We start from the raw sequence: 17,499 nt of genomic DNA, 5'->3' as shown, positions 1-17,499 counted from the left end.
CTGTCCATCACCATTGCAAATAAGAAAGGGCTCAGAGCTGATCCTTGATGTAATCCCACCTCCGCCTTAAATGCATCTGTCACTCCTACCGCAGACCTCACCGCTGTCACACTACCCTCGTCCATATCCTGTACCACTCTTACATACTTCTTTGACACTTACGACTTTCTCATACAATACCACAACTCCTTTCTAGGCACCCTGTCATATACTTTCTCTAAGTCTGCAAAAATGCAATGCAACTCCTTCTGACATTCTCTGTACTTCTCCATCAACACTCTCAGAGCAAACACCGCATCTGTAGTGCTCTTTCCCGGCATGAAACCATACTGCTGATCACTAATCACGTCCCTTCTTAACCTAGCTTCCACTACTCTTTCCCATAACTTCATGCTGTGACTGATCAATTTAATCCCTCTGTAGTTACTACAGCTCTGCACATCACCCTTATTCTTAAAAATCGGTACCAAAATACTTTTTCTCCATTCCTCAGGTATCCTCTCACTTTCCAAAATTTCATTAAACAATCTGGTTAAAAACTCCTCTGCCATTTCACTTACACTGCCATTTCACCTAAACACCTCCATGCTTCCACAGGTATGTCACCTGGACCAACAGCCTTTCCATTCTTCATCCTCTTCATAGCTATCCTTACTTCCTACTTGCTAATCCATTGCACTTCCTGATTCACTATTACCACATCATCCAACCTTCTCTCTCTCTCTCATTCTCTTCATTCATCTGCCCCTCAAAGTACTCTTTCCATCTGCTCAATGCACTCTCCCCGTTTGTAAGTATGTTTCCCTCATTATCCTTTATCACCTTTACCTGCTGCACATCTTTCCTAGCTCGGTCCCTCTGCCTAGCCAATTGGTACAGGTTCTTTTCTCCCTCCTTAGTGTCCATCCTTTCATACAACTCTTCATACGCCTTATCCTTAGCCTTCGCCAGCTCTCTTTTTACCATGCACCTCATCTCCTTATACTCCTGTCTTTCTTCATCTCTCTGACAATCCCACTTCTTCTTTACCGACCTCTTCCTCTGTATACTCTCCTGCATTTCCTCATTCCACCACTAGGTCTCCTTGTTGTCCTTCCTCTACCTAGATGTCATACCAAGCACCTTTCTAGCCGTCTCCCTTACTAGCTCTGCTGTAGTTACTCAGCTATTTGGTAACTCTTCACTGCCACCCAGTGCCTGTCTTAACTCTTTCCTGAACTCCACAACAATTACCCTTTTTCAATTTCCACCATTTGATCCATGGTGCTACCCTCACACTCCTCCTCCTCTTCTTGATCACCAGCATCATCTTACAAACTACCATCCTATGCTTTCCCCAGTCACCACTTTACAGTCTCCAATCTCCTTCAAACTGGCCTTCCTACATAAGATATAATCCACCTGTGTGCATCTTACGCCACTCTTGTATGTCACCCTATGCTCCTCCCTCTTGTTAAAATAAGTTTTCACCACAGCCATGTCCGTCCTTTTTGCAAAATCCACTACCATTTGACCTTCTGCATTCCTTTGTTTAACACCCTACCTACCTATCACTTCCTCATCCCCTCTGTTCCCTTCACCAACATGCCCATTGAAATCTGCTCCAATCACCACTGTCTCACCCTTGGGTACAGTCATCACCACTTCATCCAACTCATTCCAAAATTTTTCTTTCTCGTCCATCGCACACCCAAATTGTGGAGCATATGCACTAACAACATTCATCATTACACCATCAATTTCCAGCTTCATAAACATTGCTCTATCCGACACTCTTTTCACCTCCAAAACACTCTTAGTATACTGTTCCTCCAGGATAACTCCTACGCCATTTCTCCTCCCATCCACACCATGATAAAACAATTTGAACCCACCTCCGATACACCTAGCCTTACTCCCCTTCCATCTGGTATCTTGCACACACAATATACCAACCTTCCTTCTGTCCATCATATCGGCTAGCTCTCTCCCTATACCAGTCTTACTGCCAGCATTCAAAGTTCTGCCCCTCACTACCACAGTCCTAGCCTTTCTCCTCTCTTCCTGCCTTTGGCCATGCCTTCCCCCTCCTCTCCTCCTTTGGCCAACAGTAGCCCAATTTTCGCCATCACCCTGCTGGCTAACAGTACTGGTGGCGGTCGTTGTTAAGCCGGGCCTCGACTGATCTGGTATGTAAATATTTACTTGTGTCCGCATGAATGATTTGGCCAAGTTTTACGCCAAATGCCCTTTCTGACGCAACCCTCCCCATTTATCCGGGCTTGGGACCGGCACAAAGAAATGCACTGGCTTGTGCATCCCCAGTGGCTGTAACTACTTTTAATGTAAGGACAGGTGATCTTAAAGGAATTATTCTGTGTAATGGTATTAGCATTGAGAAAGTGTTGTTACCCGAAAGCTTTGCTTTAATAAAGTTTTTGCTTGACGTTGGAGCAGTTTATTTCTGAGTCTATCATTATTTTTCCAGTTACCACAGTATCAACCTTATTACCAGTACACTACCAAGGGTACCAGAACTTGTCAGAGATTTGGGATGCTTGGCTAGGCTTAAAAAGGCCCCAGTCATCATTAGCCTCGTCCATACTTATGAAACTATGAGCCTATAAGAAAATTGTAAGACTGATTAGAATATAATTTAGGAAACATGTCTGTAACTGTTAGCTTTCAAAATGAATTCTTATTTAAAGAACAGATAATTAATGGAAATTCTTTTTCAGAATCTTTGTTATTTTCAACTCAGAACACTTTATTACTATCAATGAGTGACTCCATAACTTACTTACAGTTGAGTCACACGGGCAACTTAATCTCCTAGCAGTAAATCTAGTATGTTAACGGGGGGGGGGGGGATAGGGGGCATAACAAATGATTTTGTGGTGCTGCATACAACCCCCGAAATGTAGCACCTGCTCCCACACACACACCTTCCACCTTATACCATGCAAGTTTTAGACAGAATGCATTTGCAGTCTAAAAAGAAAAAAAGTGAAGTGACTGGTTTAATCAAAAACATTAACCAGGCAGAATGAAAAGAAGCTAGTTAAGAAAATGTATCTTAATTAGATCTGTAAAATAAAACCATAATAATTACACAATTTTAATTTAAATTGTACCTCATCACATTGCACAAAATAACAACACTAAGGGACTCTGGCTAACAAAGTTCGCAGATGACTGCAAACTGGGAGCCATTATTGCATCTCTAAATGATGTGGATACTCTACAAAAGGGCCTTACAGAAACAGATGCTTGGTGCCAGAGCCATGGGCTCAAGCTCAATGCCAAGAAATGTATAGTTATCCCCTTTGGGATAAAACATGTACCTGTGAATTACCACATAGGTGGCAGTACACTTAACACTGAAAGTGTGATAAGATACTTAGGGACATAGGTGGACAGTGGTCTCACCTTCGATAACCACATTGCCAAACAGTCAAGAAATCCTTCTGTGTGGCAGACCTCATCACTAAGGGCTTTTCATCCAGAAAAAAGGAGGTCATTGTCCCACTGTACTCATCCCTCATTAGACTCATTATAGAATACAACGCCCCGTTTGGTATGTACCTCTCAAGTCATCTGCAACAACTGGAAAGGTCGCCGAAATATCTCACTAAAAAAATCACAGGCCTAAAGCAGATGCCCTATGCTGATTGTCTTAAAAAACTCCAGCTATACTCTGTTGCATATCGTCTACTCAGAGGCGATCTCTGCTTAATATACAAGGCCATGTCAAACCCAGAGCTGTTGGACATGCTACACTTAAAGAAATCCCAATCCCTCAGAGCCACACGCTCCAGGGATCTAAACCTTGTCATCACACTAAACAAAACATGCTGGAGGGATAGGTTCCTGACCCAGAGACTCCTCAGACTCTGGAATAGACTGCCCATACATGTCAAGCAGAGCACCTCTTTGGCCCTCTTCAAAATGAACCTTGATGATTGGATGGGAGAAAGGAAATTCACCCCGGGGATCATGTCAGTCGCCCTGCTAGACAGGGGTCCAGGGAAGTAAATAGTATGGGAAGAAATAGCCAGGGAATTGTTATAGGTAGGCTTGTATAGGTCCTAGGGCCGATAGCTTAGTAACTACCTATGAACCTATGAACCTAAATAAATTATTCTAAAAGTGCATGTTTTACTGTATTTTACATATTTCTGGCTATTCTGCCGTGTACAATTAAACACTAAGTATCTCAGAATGAAATATACAATGGTACCCCATAGTGCTGGCCATTTGAAGAAGATTCAGTTTACTAGATCACATCTGGCTTTTGTTTAATCAGCGATGTGCCAGGGCAAGGCTTCCTAAAAGAGTAGAAAAAACATTATATTTAAGGTGGCAAAAGTACCGTAAATCTGAAATGTGACAGTTGTCACTTGTGTGCAGCTTCTATGCAAAATGATCTAAAGTGTCAGAATCTGGAACTGAAATTTAAATGTTATTAATAATACAGTACGTGGAAATTATATTCTTTCAACAGGGTTAATAACAACTTAAAGAGGAAAAAAATGCTTCCTGTGGAGGTTCTGAATTTTGCATTGAGTTGTGGTTTTGAATGAGTTAACTGTAGCATCACTTTAGAAAATGAGATACCTAACTGGAAGTAAGAATAAAGATCAGCACAAATTAGTTATTTTTTTTAATTCAACAGCATTCAAAGGCTTGCTATGAGTATGCTAGGAAACTGAAATGCATCTTTTTGAGCTTGTGAGACATGTCTTTATTGTACTAGGGGGTATGAAGAATCAAAATGTATTGGGGGGCTGTAACAAAATAAATACTGCAGTTGGACAAGTCTAGGGTATCTGCTGAAGTATACTTTATTATAAACATATATTAATTGTATCACATTTGCTTTCTAATCTGAAATCGTCAATTACCTAAGGTGGCCTTTTGAGAAGTGTTTAGGCTTCAGTGCTATAAATGGATCCTGTTGCCATGAATCATTTTGAAATATCGTTATGACTAAAGGACACAGTCAGCTACTAAAGTCATTTCTGGTGTTACTAGGTATTGTGTAATCTACAATAACGCACACCATGCTGTGCATTATTGCTTAATCCTGCTGTGTTATAATATATTTATACATTTAGAACAATGTTTATCCCTTTGCCAGGAATGGCCAAAGTAGCAAAGAGTCATGCAAGGCAGAAGGCTAACCACAGTCAGACTAACTGTCTTGGCTGTACATTGGTGAACATAGGTCAGAAGGATCATTCCTGAGCCAGACCATCTGAGAAAGGTTGATCATATTACTTGAAGCTTTCAGCCAACTATGCATCTACCGAGACACTAGACTCGCCTTATGCTACTTTGATGAAAACTATGATTAATCATCATCACTCCCACTAACTATAAGAAAACAGCAGGATATAGTTATTAGCAAATGCAATTATTCATCTTTATTCTTTGGCATTAAGTTGGGCTGAGCTCATCACAGCATTTAAATGAAATTAAAAGGATGAGCAGCCACGTATTGCAACGCTCATCAGCTGCATATCAAATTTAGATAAGGTCAAGAAAGGTAATTATGCATACAGATTAAATTACTAGTTGAAAAGATGCACGTGTACTATTGCAACATAAAAGACATTTTTTTAAATATCATACATTGTGATTCATTTTATCATTTCACCACAGTCAAAACCAACATTTCAAAGTCATAGAGGGACAAATATTTTGAAATATACATTTTAAAAATGCATTTCTCTACTAAGGGACTTTTTTCCCTTTGGCCTCTGTTTAGAAACCTTACATCACCCAGCAAATATGTGGGCAAGCTAATTTTTATATTTAGCAATTCTGAATTTTTTTTAATAGACCTGAATTTAAAAATTGTCCGGATGCAAAGCCTCAAAGCCTACAGAAATCTTCTTTCCACTGTGAAAGCCAAAATGTTGTTATGGTACCGATCTCCTATTTATATATTTATGCTTGCTAACATGTCAAATGATTTGGATTGGGCCATTTTTGCATGGAACCTCCTCCACTATTGTTTATATTCAGTAGAATTAAGCTATACTGTATCAGCAATGTAACTTTTCTTCCTTATGAGAAATGATATAATTAAACTGATCACTTTGTTGTTAAAGATCACTAATCTATTGTTACAGCACATTTTCTCACTGTAATGAGCCCTGAATCTTCCAAACATCACCAGCATTGGCTAATACTCCTGTTAGAGTGGCTTCCGCTAGTCCCATGGTATAACAGGTCAATGGGCTTCACTCTCTTCTGGTCCCAGTGTTCTATAGGTGAATGGGTTTCACTCTCTTCTGATCCCAGTGTTCTATAGGTGAATGGGTTTCACTCTCTTCTGGTCCCAGTGTTCTATAGGTGAATGGGTTTCACTCTCTTCTGGTCCCAGTGTTCTATAGGTGAATGGGTTTCACTCTCTTCTGGTCCCAGTGTTCTGTAGGTGAATGGGTTTCACTCTCTTCTGGTCCCAGTGTTCTATAGGTGAATGGGTTTCACTCTCTTCTGGTCCCAGTGTTCTATAGGTGAATGGGTTTCAGTGTGGTTTCAAGAACAGCAGCAACTTTGTTTGACATTGCCAGTATAACTGCCAACTGCAGGTTGTTTTGGTAAAATGAGTTTGATCGAATGAAGTTATCGATTGGAATACCTCCTTTGAAAACTATACAACACTAGATAAAACCACAGATAAAAAGTTAAGTCTATTCTATGTAGTAAAGAGCTTTCATATCCCCGTAAAACATGCTGTTCCTTCCCCTTGTACCCTTAAACATTGTCATCTGTGATATAAACACGTTAATTAAAATGAAATATTCCAGTCCTAGAGTGATATGGAGCTACTAAAAAAAAAATAACACAGAAAAATGAATTACCTGTAGTATGCATTGTTGCAAGGACTAAGGTCCCATAACAGCAGTCTTGTTCTCCTTCATTCAACCAAGGGCTAAAGTCAGTCACAAACTGCATTCTGTTTCATTAAGAGACCAATTCAGTACACATTTGTGGGATGTGGGAAAATGCTGACCACTACACGCTTTTAGAGCATGTTCATTTTTAAGTGAGAAGTACGTTATTTGCAAGAGTGCGCCTGTTATAATCATGTAATACAAGCATCACTCATTGCAGCAACTGAGGCAGTATCATTGAAGTCTGTTGTCCTTTAATAGTTGAACAGGCCTACAATACATGATGAAACCATCTGTAGCATATTTCATGCAGAAGCAGGAAAGGTGGGCTTTGTAGCCGCCTTCCTACACCCCCTTCAAACCCCCCCCCCTTGTCTGCGCAAATAGACATCTTAAAGCTTTAGACAACTGCTGAAGAACACCTGTAATCTGTTTAATTATTTCTGCTTATTCCAGTCCTGCTATGAGCATGAATTTACGAAGATATCAGCAGAAGGAGACATGTGGTCGATGAAGTGCATCAGTGGGTCCTGCCTACATCTTTGACATGTACCCTTTGTGTAATGTTGTCTTTTCTTTCCCATATTCTGAGGAGCTGTGAACCCCCTCCATAACAGTGTCACAATGCCATTCCATATCATTTACAAAGTATCAGAATCTCATTCCAACTCATTACCAGCCTCCTCTTTATATGCATGACATGTTTCTCCCTGCTGTGATGTTCACTGTCATCCATCCTATTTAATTCACCCCTCTCACTTGTCCTGAAACAATGTGGTGCCTTATGCCTCTTCCTGTCCTCTTCCTTCTGACAAATGTACGGCAGACATTGCAAATCTCTTTTCGGAGTGCAGAGCCTCCATAGTTGTCACCATTTTTGTAGTGCCATGTTGTACCCTTTTCTAACTATTTTCCTTTAACTGTCATTGCCTGTGGAAGTATAAACTATAATCTAGATGTGACCTTTTCAATGGCCAATGCAGTCAGAATGGACAACCTTAGTATCTCTCCAAATCAGTTCACATACTATGCATCCCAGCATTTTACTGGCTTTCAGTACTCACATGCTATGCATCCCAGCATCTTATTGGTTCTCGGTAGTCCTTCTTCATATTGGTCAGCATGCTATAGCTTAGGAGTGATTATTACTGCAAATCATTTTTTTCTCCTTTGCCCTTCCTAAAGACACACCATCAACACTGGATTTCAGTTACCTTTCGTAAGTGTGTACATACTTTTCTTTTATTAACTCCTAGCTGCCACAAGTCTTTCTGGAAAAATTTCCCCTCAAAGCCTTTGAGTAGTGGATCAATTTTTGCATCAACATATAAACTGATTTTGCTACCCAAAGCTAGTGCCACTGCTTAATTTTTAACTTTCCTCATGTCCTCATAAACCACCTGCCCTTGACATCTGCCATGTCTATAAATTATTCATTACCTACCCTGTAGATGCTAGTGAGATCCCACCGTAATCCTTATTAGAGGTCCACTTGCCTTTCCTTACCAGACATTGTAGCAGAGACCACTGCCCCCACATTTGGGATGCCAGTGGGCATGTAGGCTTCGTATTCATGGCCTGGACGTAAGGAGATTTTTACATAAGTAAGGACATGGAATTCACCAGTAGAAAGTGCTCAGTCACAAGCAGAACCTGCCATCCCTCCCCCACAACAGGTAGGCTGACACATGCCACTCATTTCCACCCCCTGCCTGGCTTTTCCAATAGTCAATTCACTAATCAGGCTCTGATCATGTGGGACAGAGCACAGGAATCATTTTTGTAACAATAAGTAAGTAAATAGCTGGGTTCTGGAATTTTGCAGTGGCAGCTGTAGCCAGTCAATCTCAAAGTCAGGAAGCCCTTGCTAAAAGGGTATTATTGTAGTCAAAAGGCATGAATGACAACTAACATTTCCTCATATAATAAATGATTCTCAAGTCTAGTAATAGATTTCAAAGGACAGCAGGAAGACTGCTAGGACACACATCTGGTCCTGAAATGGTGGCTGATCACTGAAAATAATACCAATAGTATACCCATTGTAACATAAAATAATTATATCCATCTGGGACAAAATCCAGCTTACCGTTGCCATAAATAAAAAAATGAAAGTGGCAAAACAAAAACATCTCTCAAGGCTGCATATGCAGATAAGGATCAGACTTAGATGCATTTAGTTTCATCTCCCTTTAAGCCAAAGATATATGCCCTCAGAATCACCTGTAAGGGAGTTTGCACCCATAACATGTTTCTGTGGACAGAAGGTGGTATTTATAAGAGTCACCAGCATAAGAATGGCACCTTCTAATCTGATCTGCATGAGGCAGAAGAAACTCTCTGAATAATAATGTCTATGAGACTGCTGAGTTCTGCAGTACTACCCTCTCCATAGGATGAGAGTAAAAGGTGGCCATTCCTGAAACCATCCTCTGTATGGGTGGTAAACCAGTCTAGGATTATAAAAGCAGTCTATGATGATGGATCTCCTGCATATCCACAAAACAAATAGCATCAGAATTACCCATTCTAAAGACTTAAGCCTTGCCTGTGATACAAATAAGACATGCTGGAGAGACAGGTATATATTCCAGAGATTATCCCATCTATGGAACAGGCTCCCCAATTCAAGTGTAACTTGGACAATCGGATGGGGAACAGGAAATTCATCTGTGTTTGGCACCTGTGTCTCTAATGGATACAGACAGCTTGTAAATTGTTCATGTCCCAGGCCCCTGCTTGTAAATGTTTCATCTCCCAAGCCCCTGCTTGTAAATGTTTCATCTCCCAAGCCCCTGCTTGTAAATGTTTCATCTCCCAAGCCCCTGCTTACACTTATCAAGGGTACCAGAACTGGTCAGAGATTTGGGATGCATGGCTAGGCTTAAAAAGGCCCTTGTAGTCAATAGCCTAGCAAACACCTATTAATCTATGAACCTAAGAAGAGAGACCACACTAAGTATATGATTTCTTGATCAGGATACGATAATCCACAATGGCATGTGCTCCCAGAAGATCTAGGAGGACCAGTACAGAATAAAAGCATTGATCTATTGATCTCTAGCCAATAAAAAGATCATTAAATACTCTGGTAATGGTAGTCCCTGCGGCAGTGTGGAAACTGGACTAAAAGGGGATCCATAAACTCATCAACTGTTAAATGTAGTTTATGTTGTGCATAAATAACCTTTCCAATAACTTTACCCAAGAATGATAACCTTGAGAGACAGTGATAATTATCAACTTTATTTGGATGCAAATATAGTTTCCTAAGGACTAGGATAGCTACATTTTCCTTTAAAAGAGATGGAAAATCCCAGAACTCGAAGAGGTTTCCAAAATCTGTTAAATAACTGGTCCTAGAATATCCATGCTTGCATTAATCAACCTGAAGGAACAGGAATCCAGTGTAGAATACAGACTCAAAAATCACTAACAGGAGATTATCATAGCCTGAAATGTGAAAGTTAGACCAACAACAAGACTCATCTGCTCACTGCCTCAACCAGGGTACAGCCCATTGAGTCTGAAAGGAAGTAAAGCAGATCTAATGATGGCTACTTTGCCAACAAAGAACTGAGCACCAATCTCACAGCATTGTTATATAAAAGCCTTATAGACAATATGGCCGATCAGGTTGCATACTCTAGCCACCACTCAGAACAGCATGACTAGTCTGGTACCCACTGATGAAATATCTCCAAACAGAAAAGTTACAGTCTTAAAAAAAGACATCAGATTGGAAATAAGCATAATGCTTGTCAAAGGCAAGCTTCTCACCCTGTTCACCTTCATACTTCTACCAACAATCTAGTTATTGTCTCTTACTTTTGAGGACTGCGAGCTCAACATCAAATCATGGCTCGTGGACCATAAATGGAACAGAATGTAAAGGGAAGAGACTGCTAAACCAAGAGAAGAAGTCAATGTCTTATCATAGTCAGAAACCAAACTACCTGGACTGCCAACACTGTTCTATGAAAGAAGCTGATAAAGTGGGAACAAAAGCAGACCATGAGAAATTTTAATAAGGGTTACACCACTCCATCAGCAAAAGATCAGAGGCACTGATCAAAGGTACCTCCCAATCAAAGCAGACCAAAAGGTATTCAGACTAAAAGACTGGCTTTAACTAAAGTCAGAGGTCATCACACCCAAAACTAAATTAAGTGCGTACTAAACAACAAGCTGCAGAAATAATCACCTGAACAAATGTGAAGCCCTTCATATTACATGGAAATTCTTTAGTAAAACTGCGGTGGTGATGCTGCGGTAGCGTTGTCGCCTCACAGTAAGACGTCCTGTTCGATTCTCAGTTAGAGCGTCTTCTGTGTGGAGACATGCGTGAATGGGTGTATCTTCGTTGAAGATTGTGCATCAGGGCTGGCAACTCAGCACGTAAAAATCTACTGCCAATCATTAGCGGACCGGAGTTCCGCTGTGGCAACCCCTAACCGGGAAAAGTCGAAAGACACGAACAAACAAACTGAGGCAAGAACCTTACAAACCCACAAACCTCCATATTCCTGCCCAGGAATCTCAGTGAACTCATCTGCTCTAAGAATGAGAATTGGATAGTAGAAGGTGGGCCAACTTGCTAGTCCCATAGAGTGGCTTACCTTTTCTGCCAGCATATCACCTTCCCTGCCCTGGGCTGGCTCTTTTGAGCTCTGTTATATGGTACCATTTGAGGGGAAGCATGCTTTTGTATGCTGAATTCCCCTTAGCTTACTGTGTGACTTTCACATGGCAGTGCAAGCTCATTAGGCTGGAGTTCAACAGAGTGGAACACCTAGCTCCCTCTAGGTACCACCCATGTTGCAAGACAGAGCCACCTCCCTCCCCATGGATGGGCAGGCCAGAAATGACCTCTCACTGCCATCCTACCACGACAACCCCTACACACACCTGAGCTGCTATTTGAACTTGGGCCTCCTGCTACATAATTACTTCTTTATAATTCTACATCACAGAGTTGGCATACAGCACTAATTGTAATATGTTGAAGTCACCCAAAGAAAAGCGATTTCACTGACCCACCGAAGTTGAGAAAAAAAGTCAATACATTCTTGAAATTCTTTCTTGAAGAAATAGCTACCTTGCCTCCAATCCTGTCCCATCTACTTCACTGGAGGTATAGCAACTACCAGCTGGCAGCCAAGTTACCATCAAGCAACATTTTGATTAGAAATGCATGGAAAACATCAGACAAGTTAGAAATACTCTCAATTTGGTTGTAGTTAAACCTCACTTTATTATAAAAGTCAGTTTGGTTTTGACAAACCACAATCAAAAGAAATCACAGTGAACTTGACTGCAATAACTATACCCACTGCTGAAGAGTATGATGACTTATATAAGCATATACAAATCACACAAAATGCATTTAGATAGATGGATAGACAGATTGATAAGGATCTAGACATGTAGATATATAAAATATGGTTCGCCTCAATAAGTACAGATGTAACTGTCAGACCAAAACTGGTCTAGATCAAAGCCTGGACACTTGGATTGTGTAAGAATGCTGTTTGTGTTAACTTCTACGCACTGATAACCAACAGAATCCACACTGCGTTCAGTTCCAGCAAATAAAAAGAATAATTCATTAAGATGTGCATTTGTTGTTAACATAGGAACGTTAATCTCTTCACGTGGCTATAAATAGAAAGCAGTACCATCACATGACTAAAGGAGAATATAGGAACTGTTAATGACACATTGAGACACAGTAAACTTACAAACTATAATTAAAAGCTCAATGAAAGCATAATCATCTTATTGGAAATCAACAAAACCAGTGTGCTAATAAAAAATTAGGATTGTAATGTTTAAGATTTCAAACACATTGATATTACAGGGGTATTTAAACCAAGGTGTTAAATGCACAACACCTAAATTGCAAGGCAAATTAATTTTTTCCAATAAAATCTCTGAAATCCCTCATATTTCATCAAACTGTAGTCTCTCCAACTCATAAAAGTCAAAATTTCTAAACCTGGGGCACACTGAACTGCATCTGTACACACTTTAATTAGCATTCATTTTAATAGAGCTAACGTGTTCATAAATTCTAAACCATAGGGGTTTGGTGGTCTTTCCATTATAAAAATATGCATAAGAAGTGCATTGACACAAACAGGAAACATTTTCAGATGAATATAGACAGTGTTCGGTGACTCCTATAACTACATACCAGAGAGTGGGTTAACAGCATAGGGACTATTTGTGATAAACTTAACATTGCGTGAAAGTGTCAGAGGCAAAGTTGCCTTTCTTCAAAGTGGTAACTGTTATTTATTTATTTAATGGCATTTGTTTACCAGGATTGTCCCAATAGACACAAGGCCCCTTTTCAGTGGAAACCCAGACAGAAAAGCTCCGCACAAAATGTACACATTAAGATTACCAAAGGTTGCTATAAGAGAAAAAAAGTACATATTCGAAAAAAAAAAAAAACCACACACACACACACACACACACACACACACACACACACACACACACACACACACACGCGCACACGCACATGCACACGCACACAGACACAGATACACACACACACATACACACACACACACACACACACACACACACACACACATATATATATATATATATATATATATATATATATATATATATATATATATATATGGTCAAAACACTGATACGCAAAACACCGACGATGAGAACACCAAGACCGAAAGATCGACAACTGAGATGACCAACAGTTTAAAAGCACGAAACTTCACATGCCCAACAAACCACAATCCCGACAATCAACACAACAAAACAAATACCTTTTCCGAAAAACACACACACACGCACAACACAAGCACAGCAAAAACCTTACAAACCTACACTAAACCTTGCATACACAACTATCTGTGCACTAACCTTAACCCAAACCCTAACCCTAAGGTCCGTCACTATCGCACACTCACCTAACCCGCGCCCTAACCCTAACTCAGTTAACCCGCCCCTAACCCTAAAGTCTGTCACTATTGCACACTTACCTTACCCGCACCCTAACCCTAACTCACTTAACCTGCCCCTAACCCTAAAGTCTGTCACTATTGCACACTTACCTTAACATGTCGGTGTTCTTAGCGTTGGGCTTTTAAACTGTCGATCATCTCAGTTGTCGATCTTCCGGTCTCGGTGTTCTCGTCGTCGGTCTACTTCAGTAGACTGACTGCTCACTTACCCGACAGTTGACCGAGACCACAAGACTGCCACCTTCAGAAGACCGACGTTTCACGTGAGGTAAATAACCGCTTGGCCACGTTGTTGAACTTTTCCCCTTACCCCCACGGTAGTGTGTTCTTAGAGTTGGTATATTTAGTTAGGGGGGTGTGGGGGGCGAAGCCGCCCCCATCGGTGGGTTCAGTTTTGCTTACTTTTAATTTAATCAGGATGGCCAAGTCGTTACTTAGCTCATGTGAAACGTCGGTCTTCCGGATGTCCGTGTTCTGAAGGTGTCAGTCATGTGGTCTCGGACAACTGAGTGTCGGGAAAGTGAGCGTTCAGTGTAGTGAAGGTAACCCATATATATATATATATATATATATAGATATATATATATATATATATATATATATATATATATATATATATATATATATATATATATATAAAATCAATGAAAACTGCACTTGTTACAGAGATGAGTAGGCAGTTTTAACTATTAAACCAAAATAGAAAAGAAATAAGGTATGTTGAAACATTAGCAGCAACTAAATAAGTCTACTATAGAAATACCTTATTTACACTGTACAAGTTACAGACATGGCTAAAGTTCTTACATAGTTAATAGGAGAGAAAAGATTAAGATATGTCTGAACAATCAACAGAAAAATATGTAAACTATAAGAGGCTGAATTGTTTTTCTTCCACTCAAAAATGTTTTTGAACTTCGTAGCATGTTCATTAAAAAATCTGGATGGAGGTAGCAATTATACCTTTTTGAATTACTCAGTGTTTTTCTTAACATGTAGCACGTTTTGACACAAGTCTCTTTACCTTAGAGTCAAGAGTGTGGGTGACAGCCATTGTAACTATACTTTTAAGTATAAATGTGTGCTCCATCTGTTGACATCAAGCAGTGTTTTCTCAGTTGATGAAGCATCAAATGAACATGGGTACCTACATACCTACCATTCTTTACTTGCGGGTAACACTTGTCTAAAATCTTTTTGATGGCATTATTGTCCTAACGATGGTTTTTGTCAAGTGGTGGAATCATTGAATTGTGTTTTATTGACAGTAAGTTTAATGGAAGTAGGGAATAATGCAAAACTTTATATCTTTTTTATACAAGTTTTAGCATCGGTGTGTGTGCGTGTGTGTGTGCGTGTGTGTGTGTGTGTGTGTGTGTGTGTGTGTGTGTGTGTGTGTGTGTGTGTGTGAACATTCATAAATGTTTGCTGACTACAGTTAGAATAAGGTCTAGGGAAGAAGGGGATCGATGTGCTTTGTGTTTGGGTAATGGTGAGTTTTATCTGTACATTTGTGTGTGTATCTTTCCTGTGCAGCGGCACTGTTAGAGAAAGGGTGTTTAGTACCCTAATGTATACAGTTAGGGTTAGTGGCAGGGGATAGAGTTATTGTTAACACACATGAGTTAGTGTTTTTTTTTTTTTTTTTTTTTTGGTGAAAGTGAGTGTGTTTATGTGTGTGACAGATCACATGGAAAAGGAAACGCTTTTTTTTTTTTGATAATTTTATGTAGTTGATGAAATTTCTTTTAGTCAAAAGGTGTTCGTTTTTTTAATTAAATGTGCTTCAGTGATTTGCATACATTATATGCTCGTTCATAGTTAAATGTTTACAATGTCAATCAAGTACAATATTTATCTGCTAGCTATTTTCACATATCAGAAAATAAGTATACAATCAATAAATGTACAATAATCAATCACTCAGCTGCTAAAAACTCTATACATATAATAATTTATAGTAGTATGCATTAAAAATAACAGTCTAACTAAAAGTTAATGTTATGTATGTTGCATGTGCTCTATGTAATTTGTATGTGTATAATTGTATGTGTGTAATTGTCATCTCAGTATTGTGCCTGATGCGCATAATTTCATTTAGGTTACCCTTGTGGAGTCTAAATGGCAATAAAGTTCACTTTGACTCATTAAGCACTCTCTCTCTGTCTGTCTGTCTGTCTGTCTCTCTCTCTCTATATATATATATATAAAGTATGAAAAAAAAATAACACCATATTTGTGTAAGTGTCATTTATTAGGACTGCTACTACCAATGAAGAAAACTGCTATATTTATAACTAGTATAATGTCATACATTTTCAAAATAATATTCATAACATTAGTATAACCCAGTGTTCACGTCTATAAGAACAACAATGCAGCTGCAATGTATTATAATACATTACAGTGTTTTTGCAACCTTGAAGTTATGTAATAATGCTATAAATGTTAAATGTCATCATCATCATCATCATCTTCTTTCAGCTGTTCCCATTAGGGGTCGCCACAGTGGATCATCTGTTTCCATTTCTTCCTGTCCCTCTGCATCTTGTTCTGTCACACCAACCACCTGCATGTCCTCTCTCACCACATCCATAAACCTTATCTTAGGCCTTCCTCTTTTCCTCTTACCTGGTAGCTTCATCCTTAGCATCTTTTCCCAATATACTCTGCATCCCTCCTCAGCACATGTCCAAACCAACATAATCGCGCCTCTCTGGCTTTGTCTCCAAACTTCCAACCTGGGCTGACCCTCTAATATACTTATTCCTGATTCTGTCCACCCTCGTCACACCCAGTGCAAATCTTAACATCTTTAACTCTGCCACATCCAGCTCTAACTCCTGCCTTTTTGCCAATGCCACTGTCTCCAACCCATACAACATAGCTGGTCTCACTACCCTCTTGTAGACCTTCCCTTTCACTCTTACTGGTACTTGTCTGTCACAAATCACTCCTGACACTCTTCTCCACCCACTCTATCCTGCCTGTACTCTCTTCTTCACCTCTCTTCCACACTCACCATTACTCTGAGCTATTGATCCCAAGTATTTAGACTCAGTCACCTTCACCACCTCTACTCCTTGCATCCTCACCATTCCTCTATCCTCCCTCTCATTCGCACACATATATTCTGTCTTAGTCCTGCTGACCTTCATTCCTCTTCTCTCTAGAGCATATCTCCATCTCTCCAGGGTCTCCTCCACCTGTTCCCTACTCTCACTACAGATCACAATGTCATCTGCAAACATCATAGTCCATGGGGACTCCTGTCTGATCTCATCTGTCAACCTGTCCATCACCATTGCAAATAAAAAAGGGCTCAGAACTGATCCTTGATGTAATCCCACCTCCACCTTAAATGCATCTGTCACTCCCACCGCAGACTTCACCGCTGTCACACTACCCTCGTACATATCCTGTACCACTCTTACATACTTCTCTGACATTCCCGAATGTAATCCAGCAAATACATTTATATGAATAATTTACAAATGGAAGAATTTTGTAACTAGATACTCTGGGAGATCTCCTTTTTTATAAGTGTGGATATGGAAGAGAGTAATTAAACTAGAAAATAGTTTTAGGGCATGTTACAGTTGCCTAATTAAGTT

Source organism: Protopterus annectens, chromosome 12.part0 (genome assembly GCF_019279795.1).
Source record: "Protopterus annectens isolate FY-2018-M chromosome 12.part0, PAN1.0, whole genome shotgun sequence".
Classification (NCBI taxonomy): Eukaryota; Metazoa; Chordata; order Ceratodontiformes; family Protopteridae; genus Protopterus; species Protopterus annectens.
Note: the sequence above shows the minus strand (reverse complement) of the source record.